Source organism: Podarcis bocagei (genome assembly GCF_964188305.1).
Source record: "Podarcis bocagei genome assembly, chromosome: 2".
In the NCBI taxonomy this organism is placed as follows: Eukaryota; Metazoa; Chordata; class Lepidosauria; order Squamata; family Lacertidae; genus Podarcis; species Podarcis bocagei.
In genome coordinates, this window is record NC_138126.1 from 19890391 (window position 1) to 19916877 (window position 26487).

General features: G+C 43.6%; 1 protein-coding gene and 2 long non-coding RNA genes across 3 annotated transcripts in view; 2 read left to right on the plus strand and 1 right to left on the minus strand.

Moving 5' to 3' along the window:
• The window catches only part of LOC308581129 (C-type lectin domain family 2 member D-like), a 55647-nt gene that overhangs the window by 19014 nt on the left and 10146 nt on the right, over positions 1-26487 (minus strand). The gene's annotated exons all lie outside the window — the stretch shown is intronic.
• The window catches only part of LOC308581345, a 102993-nt gene that overhangs the window by 2945 nt on the left and 73561 nt on the right, over positions 1-26487 (plus strand). The gene's annotated exons all lie outside the window — the stretch shown is intronic.
• On the plus strand, positions 24327-26148 carry LOC308581386. The gene is made up of 2 exons (XR_014005040.1): positions 24327-25656; positions 26067-26148. It is a non-coding gene; the product is annotated as an uncharacterized lncRNA (long non-coding RNA).

A 26487-nucleotide genomic window follows, 5' to 3' on the forward strand; every position in this document is an offset into this window, starting at 1 on the left:
TTCTCCCAAAAAGACACTTGTCAGATAATGTAAGGAATATTATAGACATTTTGGAACTACTAGAGGTGAATATAAACACTAAAGCAGTCTTGATTTTTGTGGATGCGGAGAAAGCCTTTGACAACATTTCTTGGAGTTTTATGAAAAAGAATCTTCATGGGATGGGGGTAGGCCAAAGTTTTGAGAATGGTATGGGTGCAATATATTCAGAACAAAAAGCAAAGTTGATTGTAAACAATGTGATAACTGAAGAATTTAAAATAGAAAAAGGGACACGACAGGGGTGCCCAATTTCCCCACTACTTTTTATTTCAGTTCTGGAGGTTTTGCTAAACATGATCAGAGGAGACCAGCTGGTTAAAGGGGTACAGGTCAGAGCTAAACACTACAAGTTAAGGGCCTTCGCAGATGACTTAGTACTTACTCTACAAGAGCCAGACACTAGTACAAAAAGAGTGTTAGAGCTAATTCAAGAATTTGGTCAAGTGGCCGGATTTAAACTGAACAAACAAAAGACTAAGGTTCTGGGGAAAAAATTAACAGTTAGGGAAAGGGAGAAGTTCCAGGAGGAAACAGGCTTGACGGTGGTTAAGAAGGTGAAATACCTAGGGGTTTATATGACATCTAAGAATTTGAATCTGTTCAAAGATAACTATGAGAAATGTTGGTTAGAAATTAAAAAAGATCTAGAAATATGGTCAAATCTGAAGCTTTCAATGATGGGCCGAATTGCAGTTATAAAAATGAATGTATTGCCTAGAATGCTATTTTTGTTTCAAACATTGCAAATTCTTGACAAGATGGACTGTTTCAAGAGGTGACAGAAAGATATTTCAAAATTTGTCTGGCAGGGCAAAAAGCCCAGAATAAAATTTAAGATATTAACGGATGCTAAGGAAAGAGGGGGATTTGCCCTGCCGGACTTAAAACTGTACTATGAAGCAGCAGCGTTCTGCTGGATGAAAGAATGGATGCTCCTCGAAAATACAGACATTTTGGACTTAGAAGGTTTCAATAACGCATTTGGTTGGCATGCATATCTGTGGTATGACAAAGTTAAAGTGCATAGGTCCTTTAAAAATCATATTGTTAGAAAAGCACTATATAATGTTTGGACAAGATATAAAGATCTGTTGGAAAACAAAACCCCTAGATGGTTGTCACCTTTGGAGGCTAAAGCGGTGAAAAAACTCAATATGGAGGTCAAATGGCCAAAATATTGGGAAATTTTGGAACAAGATGGAGATAAATTGAAATTACAGAGTCACGAGAAATTAAAAACCAAAGTACGAGACTGGCTCCATTATTATCAAATAATGGAGGTTTATAAACAAGACAGGAAAATTGGCTTCCAGGTGGAGAAATCAAAACTAGAAACTGAACTGTTAGAACCCAATGTTAAGAATTTGTCAAGAATGTATAACTTGTTGCTTAAGTGGAACACACAAGATGAAACAGTTAAATCGGCCATGATTAAGTGGGCACAGGATATTGGTCATAACATTATGTTTGCTGACTGGGAATGGTTGTGGAACACCGGTATAAAGTTTACGGCATGTAATGCCTTAAAGGAAAATATCATGAAAATGATTTACAGGTGGTACATGACCCCAGTCAAGCTAGCAAAAATTTATCATGTGCCTGACAATAAGTGTTGGAAGTGTAAGGAATCTGAAGGTACTTTCTACCACCTTTGGTGGACATGCCTGAAGATTAAGGCTTTCTGGGAAATGATATATAATGAAATGAAAAAGGTGCTAAAATGTACCTTCCCTAAGAAACCAGAGGCCTTTCTCTTGGGCATTAGTAACCAATTGGTGTCGAAGAAAGATAGAACTTTTTTTATGTATGCGACTACAGCAGCAAGAATACTCATCGCAAAGCATTGGAAGACCCAAGATCTACCCACCCTGGAAGAATGGCAGGTGAAGGTAATAGACTATATGACATTGGCCGAAATGACCGACAGAATCCGTGAACGGGGGAAAGAGACGGCGGATGAAGACTGGAAGAAATTTAAAATTTATCTTAAGAAGTACTACAAAATTAATGAATGCTAAAATGTTGAGGTTCTTAGTAAGAAAAGGAGATTACAGCGACAAAAGATTAAGTAAAAGAAAAGAACAAATAAGGAACTAAACTTGATAAAAATCTAATTTTAGGACTTGCTGAAATAATTTTGGGAATTGGGATGCAGAAAGGGGAGGTTTGGGGGAGTCAGAGAAATGAGGCTTATGAAAAAAGGAGATGAATTTATACATGTTTGTTTTGTCTTTTTATTTGTTTGTATTGTTTATAAAAATTTTGTAAAAATTTATAAAAAAAAAAACTTGGCACAAAGACTGTAATTTTATAAACATCTCTAATGTCTATTCTTAATTGCCTTGTCTCCAAAAAAACAAAACCGCTATGTAAAAATCGCATAGAAATCCTTTCTTCTCTCTGGCGTTGCATGATTATAACACATTCAAAACATTGTTTTGACTAATGTAGCTGAGTCCTTGGTCTCTTCAAAACTCTTAGCAGTTTTGTACAGCCTAATTTCCAGCCGCTGGTGGGTGCAGGACGCCCCGGGTGTCACCACTGAGGGGAGTGACAAAATGCTGGGCAGCACTCACTGCCGGGTTAGGGCTACAGCTTAGGGCTCCACTCTCTTGGGGGCCCCCAAAAAAATTAAAGGGGAAAAAATTGGATGTACTTTGATAAAATATATATTTTGTTATGTGCAAACGGCTTTGGATACCTATTATCTATAAATTGCCATATAGCATATATTCAACACAAAAAACAGCAACAATTTGTTGCTGACAAAGGATCGCTGGACATATAAAGGGCCCCATTACCTTTAGTAGCTTAGGGGCTCATCAAACCGAAATCCAGCCCTGCTTGCAGCAAGCCAAATGTTTATTCTGGAACTGCTGTTAGTTTGTTTGAAGCCAACAGGGCAAGCCAGAACAAAAGGGGTGGAATTTTGCTCATCCCCTCTCCTTCTTTTTTCTTTGTCTCACCTTCCCCTCTGGCTTGGCATGAGGGCTGCTCCTGGGAGCCAAATCCTTTTGGGCCCCCTAAATATTTTTAGGGGGTCGGGACCAGGTCCTCCAATGTCGCAAAAGTGTGGAAGCAAATCACGGAGGGGCTGAAACACTGCTTGATTATAAAAAGAAAAACCCTGAGAGCGGTTTACAAAAAGATAAAACAATCAAAATGGGGGGGGGGGACAGCCCTCATTTAAAACATATAAAAGTTAAAACAATAAAGCAGACGATAATTACATAACCTTTCTAACCAACTGTTTTTAGCTGGCGCCAAATTTCCGTATACAGGCTCGTTGGCAGCAGCTGCTACTAAATTTCCTGGATTTCTGGAATTGGAACTGATTTCCTGGAATTGTTATTGCAGTACTTGGTTTGAAGCCAACAGGGCAAGCCAGAACTAGAAGGGGTGAGATTTCCTTCCCTGCCTCTCCTTTCATTTTTCTTTGTCCTGCCTTGCCCTCTGACTCAGCATGAGGACTGTTTATTAAACTGATCTTCATAAGAATATAAGATCATCAGAAAATCCTGGCTGGATCAGGCCATGGGCATATGGAGTCCAGCACCCTGTTCTTACAGGGGCCACCCAGATGCCTGAGGAAAACTCACAAGAGCTCTCTGCCCATCTGCAGTTTCCAGTAACTCAGAAGGAGGCAAAGCACAGACCTCATGGCTAGTAGCTCTCAATAGCCCTCTCCCCCACGAACCTTTCCTGCCCTCTTTTGAAGCCATCCAAGTGGGGGATCATCACTGCCTCCTGGGCGAAAGAGCGCCATAGTTTAACCATGCACTGGATGAAGACGAACTTTGTTTTCTCCTGAATTTTCCAATGTTCAGCTTCCATGGATGTTTCCGTGGAGTTCTGGTGTTATGAGAGAGGGAGAAAAACTTCTTTCTCTCCACTTTCTAGCCAGTTTCTGCAGTTTCTGATGTTGGCAAAGCCTTCAAGAAGCAGAACAGGATGAATGTTTTTTTATAATAAATTCTATTAGTTTTCAATTACAGTCCAATAATAGCCTCATTATAACAATACCACCTTGATGGCAGAAAGTGAGGAGGAATTAAAGAACCTTTTAATGAGGGTGAAAGAGGAGAGCGCAAAATATGGTCTGAAGCTCAACATCAAAAAAACTAAGATGGCCACTGGTCCCATCACCTTCTGGCAAATAGAAGGGGAAAAAATGGAGGCAGTGAGAGATTTTACTTTCTTGGGCTCCATGATCACTGCAGATGGTGACAGCAGCCACAAAATTAAAAGATGACTGCTCCTTGGGAGAAAGGCGATGGCAAACCTAGACAGGATCATTAAAAGCAGAGACATCACCTTACCAACAAAGGTCTGTGTAGTTCAAGCCATGGTTTTCCCAGTAGTGATGTATGGTAGTGAGAGCTGGACCATAAAGAAGGCTGATCGCCGAAGAATTGATGCTTTTGAATTATGGTGCTGGAGGAGACTCTTGAGAGTCCCATGGACTGCAAGAATATCAAACGTATCCATTCTTAAGGAAATCAGCCCTGAGTGCTCACTGGAAGGACAGATCCTGAAGCTGAGGCTCCAATACTTTGGCCACCTCATGAGAAGAGAAGACTCCCTGGAAAAGACCCTGATGCTGGGAAAGATGGAGGGCACAAGGAGAAGGGGATGACAGAGGACGAGATGGTTGGACAGTGTTCTTGAAGCTACAAACATGAGTCTGACCAAACTGCGGGAGGTAGTGGAAGATAGGAGTGCCTGGCGTGCTCTGGTCCATGGGGTCACGAAGAGTCGGACACGACTAAACGACTAAACAACAACATAACAATACCAATTTATAATACAATTACTAATCGTTTAAATGCCAAATTGTATAATTTAGATAAAGTGCCGCCCCCCATGTGCTGGATTTGACGGTTTGATGATTTTCTTTATTTCTTCATTCCAAAATCTTATTAGTTTCAATTACATTCTGGTCATAATAATAATAATAATAATAATCCCATATAATGTGATTTTGAATCATGTGAAATCAGCAGGACCCCAACATTTTAAGACGGCAAATTGGGATACCCCACACCATCTCACCACCCACTGCTCATGCCCACCAACACCCACCCCTCCCTTCCCTGCCCACATACTCGCTCCCTCCACCTTCAAACCTTTGCTGTCCTCCTCCTCTGTGGCTGCAACCTCCTCCTCCATGGCCATGGCCTCCTCCCCACCCCCGGCCAGCATGGCCTCCCAGAGGCGCTTTGGCACGACCCTTTGATGACCCTTTGATGATTGCCAAAGCAATCCTAGAAGGTGGTCTGGTGCTCATCCGCAGGGTCAGATGCAGCCTTGCTGACTCATGCCAAGGTGCTAGTCTTCATGGGATATTCCGGGATCAAAACAGAAGCTGGGATTGGCTTCTGTGATCCACAATATCCAGCTTAAAATGTGTCAGTTGTGGGGTAAAAGGTAAAAGACCCCTGGATGGTTAAGTCCAATCAAAGGCGACTATGGGGTTGCGGTGCTCATCTCGCTTGCAGGCCAAGGGAGCCGGCGTTTGTCCATAGACAGCTTTTGGGTCATGTGGCTAGCATGACTAAACCAACCACTTCTGGTGCAGTGGGACACCGTGACGGAAATCAGAGTGCATGGAAACACCATTTACCTTCCTGCCGCAGTGGTACCTATTTATCTACCCATGCTGGTGTGCTTTCAAACTGCTAGGTTGGCAGGAGCTGGGATGGAGCAACGGGAGCTCACCCCGTCGCAGGGATTCAAACTGCCAACCTTCCGATCAGCAAGTCCAAGAGGCTCAGTGGTTTAGACCAGGCACATCCAACTCCCAAGGGACTGCGATCTACTCAAAGTATAAAAAGGCTGTGATCTACCCATTGTCATTGCCAGTAGTTAAGTTGTTATGATTTTGGGGAGGGAAGCCAAAGTTGTTGAGCTTCTTTTGGAAAGGATTCGCCAGGTTGGTTTTAGGAGGAGGAGTGTGCTAAATCAGTCGCTCAACAGTCACCTCACCTCCTGCCTTCCCAAACTCTGCCACCCAGGCAAGGAAATAAATCTCTCAAAGCGGGGGCAGGGCACGTAGCAATCACTTAAGAGCAAGAGGGAGATCACTTACGAAACTACAGCCTGGGACACCCCCATGATCCACTGGTAGATTGCGATCGACCTCTTGGACATCCTTAGTTGAGACCACAGAGCCATCCGCTCCCCTAGTTGTGGGGTGTGCCTGACTAGCCCTCAGGGCTCTCCATAGGCCATCTCCCCCCTCCAACCAACTTCACTGTTGCTCCACACCTTCCTCAAGTCTGGCTGGAATGTTGGAGTGCAGCTGTCAGTCAGTGTGGAAAATACTGAGGTAGACAGATCAATTTGCCTGGCTCTGTAAAAGTCAGCTTCCTGTAAGCCACGCTGCTCCTTTCAACTTCCATTTTCGAAAATTGCAAGGGACTGCGGAGTCTGCTTCTGAGAACAGCCATGGGGAGGAGAGGTGGCTTCCGTGGGATGCAAGATGGAGAATGCAAGACCTTTTCTTAAAACAGACAGAGGCAAGACCGACACCATTTTGATTTGCTTATGCAGTGCTTGCTATGGCTAGTATGAGCCATAGGCAAGAGCAAAAGAGAGAGAAGGAGGGGGAGGGGGAGGGAAGTCGAGGCTTTTTTTAGTTTATGGAAAAAAGAGAAGTGTTTTGCCCTGCTGCTGTTTCTATAGGAAGTGGTTATGCAGATGTTTCCTAGTCGCTGTGAAGAGCCTCATGGTTAGCTAGAGTGGTTAGAATGACAGGAAAAGAGTGATGTTTATCTGCATGTGTAAAACTCTGTGGAGGTGCAATTCAGGGTGCAACCCTCAATAACCCTTTTGTTTTGTTTGTCTTGTCTTGTTTCTCACCTTTCTTGAAATAATGCACCTTGAAATAAAATCTGAATCTATTAGAAAGCAGTGCTTTCTGGTCATTGCTGGGACTGAATGACTCCGTTGTGCTCGAACCTGTCATGGGCTTTTGCCCACATCAGATGGAAACCACTCTCCCCTCCTTGAGTGGTTTGTACCTCTTATCATCAGTCGATGGGCAAGATGGGAGCCTGCCTTGCCCCAGGAAGGCAATAATCAAGATTCCACTTTAAGCTAGGGTTACCAGACATCCCCATTTCCCGGGGATTTTGAATATGTCCCGGGACACGGGTGGCGCTGTGGGTAAAACCTCAGCGCCTAGGACTTGCCGATCGCATGGTCGGCAGTTCGAAGCCCCGCGACAGGGTGCGCTCCCGTCGTTCGGTCCCAGCGCCTGCCAACCTAGCAGTTCGAAAGCACCCCCTGGTGCAAGTAGATAAATAGGGACCGCTTAACAGCGGGAAGGTAAACAGCGTTCTGTGTGCTGCGCTGGCTCGCCAGATGCAGCTTGTCACGCTGGCCACGTGACCCGGAAGTGTCTCCGGACAGCGCTGGCCCACGGCCTCTTGAGTGAGATGGGCGCACAACCCTAGAGTCTGGCAAGACTGGCCCGTACGGGCAGGGGTACCTTTACCTTTTTACCAGACATCCCCATTTCCCGGGGATTTTGAATATGTCCCGGGACAAATTCCATCCCCAGAATGTCCCCGGATTTCATCTACTGTCCCTGGGAAATGCAGCAGCGGCAGTCTCAGCAGCCCGGAGCAGTTGGCTCTGGCTGGCTTCAGGAGCTGCTTGGAAGTCCCCATATGATGGTGGTGCAGGGGCTCAAAGAGGCAGCTTCCGGGCACCTTCCCTGACACCAGCAACTGAGCTGTGAAGGGAGGCTTCATGCTTCCCTTTGGAGCAGCCTCCCAACTCCTACTTGCGTGCAAGCAGGAACGGAGCAGGGATCTCTCAGCTGTGAAGGGAGGCTTCACACTGCCTATCAGAGCTTGCGTGTGAGCAGGAGGGGGCAGGGATCTCTCAGGCAACAGGAAGCTTCCCTTCCCAGATGAGGAATCCCCACCCCCTCCTGCTTGCACTCAATTAGGAATAGGATTGGGGCTACTCCGATGGGAAGGGAGGCATCGCGCTGCCCGAGCTTCGCCTCTGCCACCGCTCTCGGCCCTCCTTCTCCGCCTTCCATGCCTGACCCACTGCGCACTGCTTCCCCACCACCACCATCGAAGAATCGACAACTCAGGGGCTGCCCAGGCTCATGGAGAAAGGAGATAGACGCCTCAGAGGAAGGGGAAACGTGGCCGTTGATGTCAAGGCGGCGGCCACCCCTCTGCCACCGCCATTGCTGCACCATCAACATCCCGAACGTGTATTATTTATTTATTTGTTTATTTAAAGTGTCCCCAGATTCATTGAAAAAAAAATCTGGTAACCTTAGAATCATAGAATCATAGAATCATAGAATTGGAAGAGACCACAAGGGCCATCGAGTCCAACCCCCTGCCAAGCAGGAAACACCATCAGAGCACTCCTGACATATGGTTGTCAAGCCTCTGCTTAAAGACCTCCAAAGTAGGAGACTCCACCACACTCCTTGGCAGCAAATTCCACTGCCGAACAGCTCTTACTGTCAGGAAGTTCTTCCTAATGTTTAGGTGGAATCTTCTTTCTTGTAGTTTGGATCCATTGCTCCATGTCCGCTTCTCTGGAGCAGCAGAAAACAACCTTTCTCCCTCCTCTATGTGACATCCTTTGATATATTTGAACATGGCTATCATATCACCCCTTAACCTCCTCTTCTCCAGGCTAAACATGCCCAGCTCCCTTAGCCGTTCCTCATAAGGCATCGTTTCCAGGTCTTTGACCATTTTGGTTGCCCTCCTCTGGACACGTTCCAGTTTGTCAGTGTCCTTCTTGAATTGTGGTGCCCAGAACTGGACACAGTACTCCAGGTGAGGTCTGACCAGAGCAGAATACAGTGGCACTATTACTTCCCTTGATCTAGATGCTATACTCCTATTGATGCAGCCCAGAATTGCATTGGCTTTTTTAGCTGCCGCTAACCTTACTTTAAGCTCCTGGTTGTTCCTTTGGCAATGCCCCAATAGAAGATTCCCAATACCTGGAAGCAGGCTCACATAGTAGTAATCCCGAAACCAGGATGAAATAAAGAGTTCATAACCAAATATAGACCAATATCATTACTAAATCATGATTACAAGATTTATGCACAAATATTGGCAACAAGATTAAAGACAGTTTTGCAGAATTGTATAAACAAAGAGAAGGCAGGGTTCTTGCCGGGCAGGAAAATGAGTGATAATATAAGAACAGTGATCGATATGATCGAGTATTTAGACATGAAACCGAGTAAGAAGGTAGCCTTTGTATTTGTGGACGCAGAAAAAGGCATTCGACAAAGTTTCATGGAAATTTCTAAAAATATTATTAGACCAGATGGACATGGGAGACCAAATTACAAGAGGGTTAAAAGCAATTTATGACCAACAAGAAGAAAATATAATAATAAATAATGACACAACTGATTATTTTAAAATACAGAAAGGCACCAGACAAGGGTGCCCACTTTCACCATTATTATTCATTTTGGTTTTGGAAATACTAAATCAAGAAATCAGACTGGATCAAGAAATAAATGGAATATCCCTAGGGGAGAAAATATATAAAATAAGGGCAGATGATTTAGTGTTAATGGTGGAAAATCAAAGGAAAGCATAGCAAAGGCTCTAGAAAAAATGGAAAACTTTGGAAGGGTTTCAGGTTTTGCTTTGAAAAAACAAAAAAACCAAACTAATGGTAAAAAACATGGGAGACCAAGAGAAAAAGGAACTGGTAGAAAAATTTGGATTACAAATTGTAAAAAAAGTGAAATATTTAGGAATCCAAATAACAATGAAAAATATAAATTTGTTTGAAGATAATTATAAAAAAATTTGGGAAGAAACAAAAAGAGAAATGGAAATTTGGACAAGAGTGAATTTAACACTCTGGGGTAGAATTTCGGCTATTAAAATGAATAATTTACCAAAACTCTTGTTCCTTTTTCAAATGATTCCCATAACAGGTAATAGGATTTGAAAAAGAAGAATCAAAATTACAAAAAGTATTATTACAAAACTCAAAAAAGAATATATCCAAAATGTATAATTTATTATTAGAATGGGAATTAAAGGATGAAGAAGTAAAAGAAGTTATGACTAAATGGGCATGTGATATAGGATATGTAATTCGGCTGGACCAATGGGAGAAATTATGGAAATATGATATTAAATTCACGGCATGTTACACAATCAGAGAAAATTTCATGAAAATGGTGTACCAATGGTACTTAACTCCGGTAAAATTGGCTAAAATTTACAAACTAAAATCAAATACCTGTTGGAGATGCAAAAAAGAAATAGAAACAATGTTGCACATGTGGTGGGAATGCTGACCTATTAAACAATTCTGGAATGAAATTTATGAAGAAATTAAAAAGATGTTTAAAAAATCTTTCAGTAAAAAACTGGAGGCATTCCTTTTAGGTTTAATTACAAACGATATTCTCGACAATCAAAGGAAAGTATTCCTTTATGCAACGACAGCTGCCAGGATGCTTAGAGCAAAAAACTGGAAAAGGAGAAAAATTCCATCAATGAAAGAAGGCCAAATTAAATTTTGTGAATATATAAATCTGGCAAGAATTACAGCATTCATAAGGGGACAATTGGACTAGAAATTATTAAAAGAATGGTGATATGAAAAAACATTGCTCTGGAGTAAGCATATCGGTATGTAATGAATGATGCTTTTACAGGGTTAAACGAAAAGAAAAATGGTATAAAAAAATACAAAGATGGAAGTAATCTACATTAGACACAACATTACAGCAAGAGTAAACTTTTTGAGGTCTTAGAACAAAGGAAGTAAGTCAATATGGGTTTATGTATGACTAGATTTGAATGATGATATGGTTTTTTTCTGTAGATGTATGCTTTTTGTCTTTTTTGTTTTGTTTTGTTTCCTTTGGTTTTTTTCTTTTGTGTGTTCTGTTCTTCTTTTTTGTTTGTATAGTATTATTTTGGATTCAATGTCTGTAATTTTTGTCATGATTTTGCACTGAAAATAAAAAAAAATATTATTTTTTTTAAAAAAGACAATGCCCCAATAAATGTTATTGTTGCTGGAAAAGCAAGAATGGAAATGTGTAATTTTAATTAGAGAAGTGGTGGGGTTCGGGAGAGCTCCCAAAACTTTCCCCACTTGCTGTGTCTCTTTTTCACATCACCCTTCCTCCTTTCTTCTTCCTCTTCCCTGTGGGTTACAAGTGAGTTTGATGAAAAACACAAAATAGAGACTTCCTCTGCAAATTACCCAAGCTATTTTCAGAAAACAAAACTGAGGAATAATTTGTTGAATATTCTCGGGAGGGGGGAGGGACAATACTCCAAACCTGGCCCCCACAGTGACCCAGAGCTAGCCCCGTTCCATTGCATTGTGGGGAAGAATCAGCAGCTGCACGGAAAGGCTGAGAACATTAGAAGAACATTGGTCAAGGAAACTTTTTGGGGTTAGGGGAGGGAAGGTGCAATACAGAACATTATCAAAACATCCTTTTCTGAGAAATTTCTTCTCAGCTCCATATCTGAACTGCTTATCAACACCCACAATGCATCAGTTAACTAACTGCACATGTGACATCCTCTTATTTTTTAATTTGTTTGCAGCACTAACTGTACAAATGTCAAGGTTTATTCTAATCATTTTCTCCCTACTGCACAAGCAGCCATTGCAGAGCCCACCCTTGAACATTTCATAAACAAAAGAAAGAACATGAAAGAGAAAATAAGATTTTTTGGGGGGGGGGGATAAAAGAAAGAAAGAAAGAAAGAAAGAAAGAAAGAAAGAAAGAAAGAAAGAAAGAAAAATAGGGGAAATGAAGGGTTGAGATGACCAAGAGAAATAGAAGTGCCTTCAAAAGAATGGAAGAGCAAGCAGATGGCACCCCCTCCAAATTACTTAATTACCTAATTACCTCCTAATTATCTCCCTTTCTCAATCTATAGTTGCATACTGAGACTCCCTTCCCCCACATAGTTCTGAAGCCAGATTGACCAGTCGTGAGGGATGATGGGGCTTGTAGTCCAGGAACATCCCCACTTCTCCTCTACAGGAAATAATGTACAGTGGTACCTCAGGTTAAGAACTTAATTCGTTCTGGAGGTCTGTTCTTAACCTGAAACTGTTCTTAACCTGAGGTACCACATTACCTAATGGGGCCTCCCGCTGCCGCTGCACGATTTCTGTTCTCTTCCTGAAGCAAAGTTCTCAGCCCGAGGTACTATTTCTGGGTGAGCAAAGTCTGTAACCTGAAGCGTCTGTATCCCAAGGTACCACTGTAATAAAATGTAAATCTGTCCTTTATTACATTTACAATGCAGCACTGCCCAACCTTCTGTTTCTCTTTATAGTGGTACCTCAGGTTACAAACACTTCAGGTTACAAACTCCGCTAACCAGGAAGTAATACCTCGAGTTGAGAACTTTACCTCAGGATGAGAATGGAAATTGCGCCTGCGGTGCGGCAGCAGCGGGAGGCCCCATTAGCTAAAGTGGTACCTCAGGTTAAGAACGGTTTCAGGTTAAGAACGGACCTCCAGAATGAAATACGTTCTTAATCTGAGGTACCACTGTATTTCTAAAACAAGCACGCAGCAGTCTTGGCATTTCTTGAAAAGCTTCTTAAGGATGCTAGTATGACATAGGTTGAATTATACCTTGGAGCATAAGCACATAATGAATGTTGGGACAGCTGGATCCTGCCTAGGCAAGTCCAAATGAGCTGGTTTTTCCTCATAGCCCCACCTTCAGCTCCTACAAACTCCTGGGGCTTGGTAACCAAGATTATTATTTTTACCCTTCTCATCTTTATATTCAGGGCCTGTGAGAATTTGAACTCCTGCTGGACATTGGGGCAGATTTGGGGAGGTGACAGAGCCTTGGGGGTGCAGCAGAGGCCACCACAACTATTTTGTAGAATGGAGGGCAAGGAACGCCAAATTTTGAGGCCCCAAGATATCCCCCACTGCTGCCATTCATGCAGACAGTGCTCACATTCATGAGGAGTTTCAGACAAGTCCATTTTTCTTTTGCCTCTCTTCTGCTGGGTGGCTGTAGCTATTTCAGGAAGAAACCATGACAGATGGTATGTGTTCTTCTTCCTGTTTACCACTGCAAGTCAGGGAATGGAAGGCGGAGGGCTTCCCCTTTGTCCCACAGCTGCAGTTTCCTCCCCTGCCTTTGCTGATTATGAGGTCTTGGGCTGAGTGCCCAGACTGTGAGTCTGCCTTGTCCATGACTTGTTTGAGAAACTTGGAGGCAGAGAGGGAGAGGCAGAAAACATCTCAAGGGCCTTGTGGAAACGAAACTTAAACAGGAAAATTTAAAATGAAACTTTAAGAATTCATAAAGTACTTAGCACTGTTAAAACCAAGAACGGGGTGGGGACAGGGGAGTTAAACGAATCCCCCAAAATCCCAAGTCCCCACCGCAACCTCTAAAAAGTAGTCTATAAAACTGTAGCAATAAGTGGATACCAGGTATCATACTGTTTCCTGCAACTATCCAATACAGTAGCAAATAATCGCCAAAATTCAACAGTTTGACCCATTTCCTTGGTTCCAGTGGCTAATGACTTCTCTGGAAGAGGGGAATCCAGGGCTTTCCCTGCCTCCATAATCCCTGAGGCATAGAGTCACATACACCTCCCCCCTCCCCAGAGAGTGAGGAAAAGATAACAATGGACCACACAAAAAAAAGAAAAGAAAAAAAAGAGAAAATAACAGAACACCTCTAGTCATCACATACAGCTCCCAAGTTAAAACAGTACAACGCATCATCAGAGATCTACAACCTCTCCTGGACAATGACAGTTCTCTTTCTCAAGCTCTGGGAGGAAGACCTTTCATTGCCTACAGACAGCCACCCAATCTTAAACAACTCCTAACCCACAATAATACTACAACCAGACTTAACACGGACACTGGCACCAGAGCCTGCAATAAACCCAGATGCCAACTTTGCTGCCACATACACCCGGACAACACCATTACTGGCCCTAACAACATCACACATACCATCTCGGGACTATTTCATTGCTCATCGTCTAACATTTGTGTATGCCATCAAATGCCAACAGTGTCCTTCAGCTCTCTATATTGGACAAACAGGCCAAACCTTACGCCAAAGAATAAACAGACATAAATCTGACATCAAGAATCACAAAACAGAGAAACCAGTAGGAGAACACTTCAATCTCCCAGGACATTCTATACAAGATCTCAAAGTAGCTGTTTTACTACAAAGGAATTTCAGAAATAGACTGGAAAAAGAAACTGCTGAATTGCAACTCATTACCAAACTTAAAACCATGGAGAGACCTGGTCTGAACAGAGACATTGGATTCTTATCTCATTATACATGACAAAGCCATTTTTCACCTTCTCACCCCTTGGCTTTTCCTGTAAGACCTATTGCAGTCGTTAAGAGTCGTCAACAGACTCATCTCAGCTATCTGCCAATCTCCCATTCCCACCACCCTTCTGAGTAATACCCCTCCCCACCTTCTCACTATATAGAAGGATCTGGCAACTTCTGTTTCAGTGTATCTGAAGAAGTGTGCATGCACACGAAAGCTCATACCAAGAACTAACTTAGTTGGTCTTTAAGGTGCTACTGGAAGGAATTTTTTTATATGGACCACACAGATAGCCTTTGATGGAGTTTGCTGAAGCCAGGTGTTCACAAAGCCCATCTTCAGGAAAGCCCTGAGGGCAAGGATAGGTGTAAATAGTTTTATTCTTCTCTTGCTGGTGGGTACTTAGAAGGTGTCTGAATCTGATATGGGGATGAATGATGGACTCATGTTACCATGCAAGATCCCCTCCTTCTTGGTGACTTCTGGTAGATGAAGGGAACGCAGTGGATGTAGCCTACCTTGATTTCAGCAAGGCATTTGACAAGGTGCCCCATGATATTCTTGTAAAGAAGCTGGTAAAATGCGGTCTTGACTATGCTACCACTCAGTGGATTTGTAACTGGCTGACTGACCGAACCCAAAGGGTGCTCATCAATGGTTCCTCTTCATCCTGGAGAAGAGTGACTAGTGGGGTGCCACAGGGTTCTGTCTTGGGCCCGGTCTTATTCAACATCTTTATCAACGACTTGGATGATGGACTCAAGGGCATCCTGATCAAATGCGCAGATGACACCAAACTGGGAGGAGTGGCTAACACCCCAGAGGACAGGATCACACTTCAAAATGACCATGACAGATTAGAGAACTGGGCCAAAACAAACAAGATGAATTTTAACAGAGAGAAATGTAAAGTATTGCACTTGGGCAAAAAAAATGAGAGGCACAAATACAAGATGGGGGACACCTGGCTTGAGAGCAGTACATGTGAAAAGGATCTAGGAGTCTTGGTTGGCTTCCTCCAGTCCACCTGTAGCATGAGGTTGCCTTCCTCTCCTCTACAATCAGCCCCATCCTTCTGGGGTGAATCGAGCTGAACCCTTGACTAGCCCATGAGGGGGCAGTTGAGTGTCCAAGCAGAAATAATAGGCACTAATCTTTCCAACTTAAATCTTATTTAATGCACACATCCACATTGATTTATTTTATTGGTATCCAATAATAAAAGCAGAAGTAAAGCACAAGCACCTTATTCTGAAACGAGAAGTAAATCTAAAGAAGCGGATCTAAAGAAGAATGCCTCAGCATTAGCAATTCCCCATGTTGACCTCGTGTTTTTTTGTATACGCTCCCTCCCGTCAGCTGACTATTTTTGCAGCCTTAATCACTAACGTACTTACTATTAGTCTATGGGTTTTTTAAAAATGACTGTGGTTTACAGGCAGCTGACATGGTATCATCATATCTTCCAAGAGTCCCAATTTTCCAGGGACACTCCTGGAATTACGAAAGCCACCCTGGCTTCTGCTTTGATCCTGGAATGTCCCTGTTTCTCCCGCCAGGGCTGCCACCACTGAGCTGAGGGAGGAGGATGGCAAGGGACCACCCTGTTGCTTCTCCCAGCCTCTTCCATGGCCACTGCTGCTGGCCTCCTCCCTTGGGGAGAGGCTGCCACCACTGAGGCCCAGCCCCACATCATGCGCCCCCTCTGAGGGGCAGGCAGGGGGCAGGGAGGGAAGAAAGAAAGAAAGGGGTATTGATGATGATTGAAGATGATGATTATGCTTTGTGCGTCCACGTCTAATCTTGCCCCTTTCTAAAATGTATTTATTGGCGTGTGCTTTTCTTTTTTGTAAATCTACCAAAGTATAAAATAAGAGAAAAACCAGGACTGATGGGTTTCCTCAGGATAGGGGAGGGTGTGCTGTGTCCTGTTGGTGCAATGGGGGGTGGGGTGGCAGCCACCCTTCTTATGATAGGAAATGCTGGGGGGGCACAAAAATGGGAGGTTGAGGAGGGTCAGTTGTGGGGTGGGGAGTGAGAAATGTCCCTATTTTCATCTGGGCTATGTTGGAGGGTATGTATCTGGCCGCAAGTTCCATTGGCAGCTGGGGACAGGCCTACCCCATTCCTTGAGTGCACGGAGGGTTAATCTGAACCCCACCCCACCCACCCTTTTCAGGACTCATAGTGGGAGGCAGAAATGAAGGGTTTGAAGGCTTCTCTGAGACCCTTCATTACAGATCTTCTGGCGCCAGGCAAAATTGTTTTCCTCCAACTAGACCTTGGGCTGATTGAACTTTGAAATGCTCTTTGAAATGTGTTTCTGGGAGGATATTGGTTTCTGTTTTATTATGTATTTCGTGTTCTCATTTTTTAATGTGGTGACCTGCCCTGTGATCTTTGAATGAAGGGCGATATACAAATTTAATAAATATTAATAATAGTGTGATAGTTGAATGAGTTTCATGTGATCGGGGTCTGCTGAGAAGGCGATTGCACAAAGGGTTTTCGGGAGAAAATACTGATTGCAACAGAAGCAACAGATTGCCACAGTTTCCTCATAAACTGTTCTGGCCAGCTTCTTATCAGTGCCTTTGCCCTGCATTTAAAGTTCTCATGATTTTCAGTATTACAGCACTATGGTCATAAGAACATAAAGAGAGCTTGCTGAATCAGGCCAATGCCCCCCCCCCCCGGTCCACAATCCTGTTCTCACAGCGGCCAGCCAGATGCCTGTTGTTCCTGCAGTTTCTAGCTAGTGTTATTCAGAAGATTTATTTCCTCTTTCTGTGGAGACAGAGCAGAGTCATCACAGCTATTAGCTAATTCCCCATAATCTGTGTGGTAGAACACTTGACTCATTCCTGTGTCACAAACGTGAAAGGTGCTTAAGTAAGGCGTTCTTCTGGCAGCCTGGGCTTAAAAAGTGCTCAAAAGTGAGATACTCTTTGCCAGCTCTTTTGCCAATTCCCCACTATGGGAAAATATTCTACTGTACAAGGTTTTTGTTTCAGGGCTATAAGAAGCCTGGGCCAAAACAAACAAGATGAACTTTAACAGGGAGAAATGTAAAGTATTGCACTTGGGCAAAAAAAATGAGAGGCACAAAAACAAGATGGGTGACACCTGGCTTGAGAGCAGTACATGTGAAAAGGATCTAGGAGTCTTGGTTGACCACAAACTTGACATGAGCCAACAGTGTGACGCGGCAGCTAAAAAAGCCAATGCAATTCTGGGCTGCATCAATAGGAGTATAGCATCTAGATCAAGGGAAGTAATAGTGCCACTGTATTCTGCTCTGGTCAGACCTCACCTGGAGTACTGTGTCCAGTTCTGGGCACCACAGTTCAAGAAGGACACTGACAAACTGGAACGTGTCCAGAGGAGGGCAACAAAAATGGTAAAAGGCCTGGAAACGATGCCTTATGAGGAACGGCTAAGGGAGCTAGGCATGTTTAGCCTGGAGAAGAGGAGGTTAAGGGGTGATATGATAGCCATGTTCAAATATATAAAAGGATGTCATATAGAGGAGGGAGAAAGGTTGTTTTCTGCTGCTCCAGAGAAGCGGACACGGAGCAATGGATCCAAACTACAAGAAAGAAGATTCCACCTAAACATTAGGAAGAACTTCCTGACAGTAAGAGCTGTTCGACAGTGGAATTTGCTGCCAAGGAGTGTGGTGGAGTCTCCTTTTTTGGAGGTCTTTAAGCAGAGGCTTGACAACCATATGTCAGGAGTGCTCTGATGGTGTTTCCTGCTTGGCAGGGGGTTGGACTCGATGGCCCTTGTGGTCTCTTCCAACTCTATGATTCTATGATTCTATGATTCTAAGCCCTGTGTGGGAGACGTGCAGGAGGAGTAAGACGGGATGCTTCACTTGGGCTATCCTGCCCTAAGGTGGGCTTGGACCAGGTGACCTTCAAAGCAGGGGTGGAGGAAGGAGGTGCAGTGGGGGTGGTCCGCCCTGGGTGTCACCACTGATGGGGGTGACAAAATGTCGGGCGGCACTCACTGTGGGGCCTGCAGCACGCCTGAGCCACACGTCCGCCTGCCTCCTCCTACTCAGTTGTAGGGCAGCTGAGTGGGAGGAGGCAGACATACTCCTCGGAGGCCCCACGGAGCATCCTGCCCTGGCTTGCCCTGCCCCGTGGATGGCTGGCCCTGCCCCTGTGGGCAGCTGGCCCCACCCCTGGGCACAGGGCATGCGCACCGCCCCAGGCACCCTATCAGCTTGCTCCACCGCTGCTTCAGAGTCCCTTCCAACTCATTCTATGTGGAGGGACTTAGTTGCCACTTGGATATTGTAATACAAGATGAAGAGCACTGGCAGACAGACTGCACATGGCAGCAAACTAAGGCTGATGGAATCTCTTGTGGTTCTTCCTGGTTGCAAAACAACAGCATTATTTTTTTAAAGGCAATTTGTCACATGCCCTTTTTTAGTCTGACCCCCTATCATTGCTATTCCTACCATATATTTATATTTTGATTTTGTTCTGTGAACTGCCCTGAGACCTCCAGGTATAGGACAGTATAGAAATAAAATAAAATAAATAAGAAAGCATGACGGAATGGAAAAGTTCTCAGTGGCTATTTAAAAGCTGGCACAGAAGGTGGTTGCTGACAGGATTATTACACAGTAAATGGTAAAAGGTAAAGGACCCCTGGACGGTTATGTCCAGTCAAAGGTGACCATGGGGTTGTCGTGCTCATCTCACTTTTCAGGCTGAGGGAGCCAGCGTTTGTCCACAGACAGCTTTCCAGGTCATGTGGCCAGCAGGATTAAACTACTTCTGGCTCAATGGAACACTGTGACGGAAACCAGATCACACGGAAATGCCATTTACCTTTCTGCTGCAGCAGTACCTATTTATCTACTTACACGGGTGTACTTTCGAACTGCTACGTTGGCAGGAGCTGGGACAGAGCAACAGGAGCTCACCCCATCATGAGGATTCAAACTGCCAACCTTCTGATCGCCAAACCCAAGGTGCTCAGTGGTTTAGGCCACAGTGCCACCCACGGCACATTGTCCTGGGCCAAGGACTCTGAAGTCTCGGTTTCTTGTTTCTGCCAAATAAGCTGTACAAACTCTCCACTAACTTTGCCATTACCACTGGTGCTCCTTGTTAGGGGGTGAGATGCAAAGCAATGGAATTTAAGCAAAAGAGAAAAACTATGGCCCTGGAGATGCATGAAGTCAAGTCAAATTTATTTGTTTAAAACCACTAGCGATTGCCAAGCTAGGCAAAAGAGGCCTCTGGTATACAAATCAGCTGGGAAAATATAGCACGGAGGAAGAGGAAAAGGGAAACATTAACATGACAGTATCAGAAATGGTCCCCATTGTGTCCATTATCCTTTTCTCCCCAATGGCCAACCAGTTGCATGGGAGCAGGACAGGAATGGGTCCATTGGTGCACCTCCCCTCCAGACAGAACCAAAAAATGATATCTTAGCCACAGACTACATTGCAGGAGGGCAATTTTGGGATGAACAAAAGGGAAACAACCTGGCATTAAATCCAGGTGGTTATTATCAGTCTTAAATTATTTATTGGGTTTCTTTTTTTAATTCTGCCCTTCTTCCTTAAGGAACCCAGGGTAGCAAGCGAAAAGGTTTTATAACAGTTAATACATTCTAAAAACCATCTCAGTCTTCCATCCAGTGATCTAGGGCTTGCCAGGATCAGGAGGCCTGGGCTGCCAAATGTCTGGGCATTCTTCAGCCACCATCAAGGTCTCACTCACTTGATCACAGGGTCCATGGTGGTTGGAGTTGGGGGAAGGCGCGCTGTTAGGTACTTGGATCTCAAGTCATTTAGGGCTTCATAGGCCAGTGCTAACACTGTTAATCGGGCCCAGTAGCTCACTGGCAGCCAGTGCTGTGCATACAGGGCCAGTGTCACATCGTCTATGAAAGAATGTCTGTGTACTCGTACCTCTGTTAGGTCAGATTCACACCAATACTTGCATCCCCTATACTCTAGCTGATGTCCAGCCTCTTTAATAAGCTAGAGCAAGGAGCCTCCTGGATTCCCTTGGCCAGAGAGGTGCTTAGGCATGACTGTACAGTGATACCTCGGGTTAAGAACTTAATTTGTTCTGGAGGTCCGTTCTCAACCTGAAACTGTTCTTAACTGATTAGTCCTAGAAAAAGATAAAGACAAGCCTACATTGAAAAAAGTCACCTAACAGATTGGTTACAATATTTTCAGTTACACCAAAGATTGGCCATGGATTTAAAACAAGGAATTGCAAAAGAAACATCTAAATTTGAAAGAGAACTAATTTTTATTAAAGGAAAAAATATTTCACGAATCTATGATTACCTTTTGGAATGGGAAACAAAAGAGGAACAAGTCAAGGCAGTTATGGTGAAATGGGCACAGGATTTTGGATACAATATATATCTATGGATCAATGGGAGAGATTGTGGAAGGTAGATATTAAATTCACAGCATGCTATAACCTTAGGGATATGATAGGAATTTTGAGGTCTTAGATATATGGTAATGTTCATAAGTGTACCAACCAAGCAGGTACATAGATCAGCACAGGAAAACCGACCTGGAACCATTTTGATCCCTAAACTGAGTAAATGTTTTCTCTGCAAGGTCAAAGTGGGAAACCTCCCCATTGTCTCTTTCCTCACAAATCCTGTCTTAAAGGTATGTTTGTGTTTGGATAGGGTGTGAGCATGTGACTTGGCCCAGGAACTACTGTATTTTTCGCCCTATAGGACACACTTTTTCCCCTCCAAAAATGAAGCAGCCCACAAGCTCGGGGGACAGCGGGGAGGCGCAGTGCCGACACCCCGCTATTCCCCAACCTGGTCTGGAGCTTGCTTCTCTCCCCCCCCCGCCCCGCCAGCCCCACAAGCTCGGGGGATAGCGGGGAGGCGGAGCGCCGCCACCCCGCTATTCCCGGACCTGGTCTGGAGGCTGGCGGGGGGGGGGGAGAAGCAAGCTTGCATCTCCCCATCGCCAGCCCCACAAGCTCAGGGGACAGCGGGGCAAGCCGCTGCCCCACGGAGGCTAGAGAGGCTGTCCCTGAAGGCAGAAGAGGGAGACGGAGTGTCCTAGCCGTAATTCTCCTTCAGCCCTCGTGCAAGACAAGGGATCCCTCCCCTTTGTATCTTATTTTGTGTTCCCTTCAAACACCACGCAGAGGGCCTTCTTGGCAGAAGTGGAACGCCCTTCCATTAGATGCCAAGGAAATATACTTCTAGAAGGTTTCTTCTTCTTTCTTCTTTCTTTTTTCTGTATTTTCTTTTTTTCCTTTTCCTTAATTGTTTTTTCTTTAATTTTCTTTTTGTAGTATGAGATGTAAATTCTTTGTATATGTGTGTAATTTAAATTAATAAAGATTATTTTAAAAAGAAAAAAGAAACTGTTCTTAACCTGAGGTCCCACTTTAGCCAATGGGGCCTCCTGCTGCTGCTGTGCCACCACCGCACGATTTCAGTTCTCACCCTGAAGCAAAGTTCTTAACCAAAGGTACTATTTCTGCGTTAGTGTGGTCTGTAACCTGAAGCGTCTGTAACCCAAGATACCACTGTATTGACGGTGCTTTCCATCTGAACATTACACAGTGAAACCAGGGAGAGATTTTTCTGTGACAACAGAGTAATAGTCACACAAACACCTGTCCAGGAGAGCAGGTGGAATGCCCTCCCATTAGATGCCAAAGCATTCAACAACTATCTAAGGTTTAGAAGACATCTGAAGGCAGCCCTGTTTAGGGAAGTTTTGAATGACTGATATTTTCATGTATTTTTAATCTTTTGATAGAAGCTGCGCAGAGTGGCTGGGGAAACCCAGCCAAATGGGCAGGGTATAAAATTTTATTATTATTATTATTATTATTATTATTATTATTATTATTATTATTATTATTACTACTACTTCTAATACCCTCTGTAGTGAAAAGTAGAACTAGTGGAGATGACCTGCATTATGCACTGGGTGGATGATGCATTGAGACAGCGCTGTGGTTGTCAATACTGCCATGAAGTCCAGAGCTGGCCTAGCAAAGGAAGCATCAACATGGATACTGAAGTCCCCCAGAACTAATGTCCTTTGCTTTTCCAACACCATGCCAGGGACCGCCCCTGGCAGCTCAGGGAGGTAGTTGAGTTGTGGCATGGATGGTCTACCAATGAGATCCCAGTCCTGTGTTTGCCTCCCAGCACCAAGTACAAACCATCACATCCAACTCCCAGCTGGTTTACAGCTGGTCCAAGATGGGGTGACCCCCACCTTCCACAGAAAGATCATGTCCACAGCTTGGGAGTTCTTTTAGACTGGTTATATCAGGGGAGTCAAGGCCCAAGTCATCTGAAAGACCCCTTCAACCCATATTGTCCTGTCTGCTCTCAAAGATCTACACAGAGACCATTCTCGTTTTCCTGTCACCAAAGACAGTGAGATTGGTGTATTTTTCTGCACAGCTCTGGAACGCCTCACCTGTTGATGTCGGCAAGTCCACCACATTCAAACCATTTCAGCAACCCGGGAAAATGTTTTCAGGTGGCTTTTAGATAGGCAACATTATTCAGATGTGGGGACCTTTTACTTCTGATTTTTTTTATGAACAATCTGTTATTTAATTGATTTATTTGTATTTTCAAGGTTGGTTATACTGGCATTGTTTATATACTTTCTTTTAATATGTAAGTTGCATTAGAAGTTTTTTTTTTTTACATTCAGAAACGTGGCATATAAATGAATTAAAACACCTCAATTAATGAATAACTACCAAAATAGAGAACTAAGCTAGTCAAGTTGCGTGTCAAGACCCTAAAGCCACACCTGCATTGAGAAAAAACTCACACAAGGACACAGATATTAGGTTAATGTTATTGGGCAAATTTTGGCCACAACTTTATTGATTACAGAATGTGAGCGGTATTGGCTTAGGCATTGAATGGACCTGACTATATCTGACTCCTGCCTGATGCTCAGGGAGTCCAGTAAGGGTAAACCACTGGAAGGCGGAGCCCCGTCGATGCATACCAACTCGAGCTTCCCCTGGTGTTCCCGTCGGGATTGGCTGGCCGGTCACTGACATGGCCGGGATCCCCCAGGCAACAGGGGACTAAGTCCCCTGCCCCCAAAGTAGAGTGGATAGCCACGCGGTCCACCGCATCTCTTCCCCACTGTGAAGTGGGGTGGATTTTCCGTTTCACAATGACTTAGTTCTCCCTCTCGCTATTTCTGATTGCGGGTGACAACAGACTCATCTAGAAACCTTTTTATAGTCACAGCTCACATATGAAGACAACCACACATGTCCATATATGACTGTCAAAAAGCAGAGAAGCATAAGCATAAGCAACATGTGAAAACCCAAGCATAGTGTAGGAGTCCACTGCCCTTATTCCGTGGGGCAGCCCCTCTTTTGAACCCTTGTCCCTCACTTTCTTTTTTTTAAAGTCCCTGTTTTACATTTGTGATTTTTTAATGAGATCATTTAAAAGCATTATTAGCTTAGAGGATGTCTCACCAGGAAATATGGCTAACTTGTTGGTGACTCATCCTCTAAGCTAACAATGGTTTTAAAAGATGTCATCAAAACCCCCAAAATGGTTCACCTTGATCAAATACACAGCCCAACAAGACATCTAGTGACAACATACTGGTTAATCTGATCCAAACACACCCACACACCCACACCCACAAAAACAAAAAAACAAACAAATTCACTACAGCCAATCAAAGACAACCAACTACACCCCTAGACCACCCCCAGCCTCTCTCACCACCAAGGAAATACCACAAGGGAATAGTAAGAGAACCCACACAAGTGGTGCTGACACAAAACCCCACACATACTCTAAGTGGAAGAATAGAAGTACTGCCATCCCACACACCATTCCTCCTCCCCCTCTTTCCCCCTCTTTTCTTCCTAACCTAACACTGTATGCAACACTAATGTCTCACAACAAATGAAACTGATCTGTAGAAAGTGCAACTTGAAAAAAGAGACAATGCACATATTTTTGTAAATGAAGAAATCTTTCATAAAAATATATTAAAAGGCTTTTAAAAAAAGATGTCATCAAAAATGCATCACAGATCATGCATTTAAAGGGGAATTAGACAAATTCGTAGACGATATAGCTGCAGTGCTTAAAACATGCTTCAATATTTGTTTACATTTCATCAAGCCACTTTGGTGGCTATTACTCCTGTGGGAGAGAATTTCACAATTTAACCAGGCACCATGGGATTTCTTTGGCATTTCATTGGATGGCCCCAGTTTCTCGTATTAAGAGGAGGGTGGAAAATCTTTCCACTTTCTTCACGCCTTGCCTAATCTTATGCTTTCCCCCCAAATGTAAAACTCCCCAATGTTGTAACATTTCCACATTGTGGAATTCACTTAAACATTTTGGAAAAAGGACTACAGATCACGTGTGATCTGGGACAAAGGAGCTGAGCAGCAAGAAGATTGTTATGTCTCTGCACACACAGAAGGAGAAGTTGTTTTATTTTATGTTAGTTAATCTTAATTAAAGATTTAGCAGGGATTGACAATCTGATAAGTAACCTCCCTTGTTGAAACTGGAAATGTTAACTTAATATACATGCAGGAATCAATTGATGGATAGTTGTCTGAAAAGGAATTAAGTTAAAAAGAAAATATATTGTAATGTAATGTAATAACATCTGCTGATGGATGGCCATCCTGACTCGGCCCCAGACACACTGACGAGATGCTTGGAAGCTGTGGCTGGATGGTTTCGTGGGAGCCGATTGAAACGAAATCCTTCGAAGACAGAGGTCCTCTGGCTGGGTCGGGATGGCATGGGGATGAGGGACCAACTCCCTTCTCTTGAGGGGGCCCAATTGAAGGGCCATAAGAACATTGTTCTATATATGATCCCAAAAACTCTTTGAGGCATTTTCTCCTCTCTTATATGTTATCCCCCAAACCCCTTCCTTTAAGGCCTGGAGGTTTTTACAACCAGCCAGAAGAGCAAGTTTTTTCTCCTCTTTCAGATGTTACAGTGAAGATAGACCTCTTTGGGCCTCTCAGAGGAATGTGTGTGCTTAGGCACTTAAAAATAAGAGCAAGGTTGAATTGTAACCGCATTGTAACCGCAGACAAGGGGAGGCAAGGGGAGGCTGAAGAGGAGGAGGCGAACTGAAATACAGGAAATGTTCTTTTATGGAAGAAACGATAGCTAAATTTGATGCCATTTCTTGTAAAACATGTGTTTTCTTGCATTCTAAAGGGTATAAAAAGGCTGGCCCGCCCAAAAGAGGTGGAGTTCTGGAGTTAGTATATTGGTATGTAATGAATGATGCTTTACAGGGTTAAAGAAAAAGAAAACGGTGTAAAAAAATAAAAAGTACCAAGGTGGAAGTAATCTAATTAGACACAACAATACAGTAATTTTTTTGAGGTTTTAGAACAAAGGAAGGGAGTCAATTTGTGTTTATGTATGTAATGATATGGTTTTTTCTGTAGATGTGTGCTTTTTCGTTTTTGTTTAGTTTAGTTATGTTTCCTTTGTTTTGTTTTTTCCCTTTTCCTTTTCCTTTTCTGTTTTTTTTTTCTATATGTTCCGGGGATTTTTGTTTGTACAGTATTATTTTGGATTCAATGTTTGTAATTTTTGTTATGATTCTGCATTGAAAAATAAATAAATATTTTTTTTTTTAAAAAAGAGAGGTGGGCAGACTCCGAGCATGAGCTGGTCTGTGCCTTTGTGTCCAAGCAATTGCTTCACAAAATAAAAAATCTTTTTTCCTGCTGTCATTTGACTCTTGTCCCTGATGCTCCTAGTATCAGATAAGGCTAGAAAGAAAGGTCCTTCACAATTAGCGCCATTGCCTTCCGTTAAGAGTTTGGGTGTAATCCTTGACACCTCCCTTTCCATGGAGGTGCAGGTTACAGCAACAGCCAAGGCGACATTTTTCCACCTTCGCCGCATCAAGCAGTTGGTCCCTTACCTTTCCCACCCCGACCTGGCCACAGTGATCCATGCGATGGTCACCTCCAGGCTTGACTACTGTAATTCGCTCTATGTGGGGCTGCCCTTGAAGCTGTCCCAGAAACTCCAGCGGGTGCAGAATGCTGCAGCGAGGCTCCT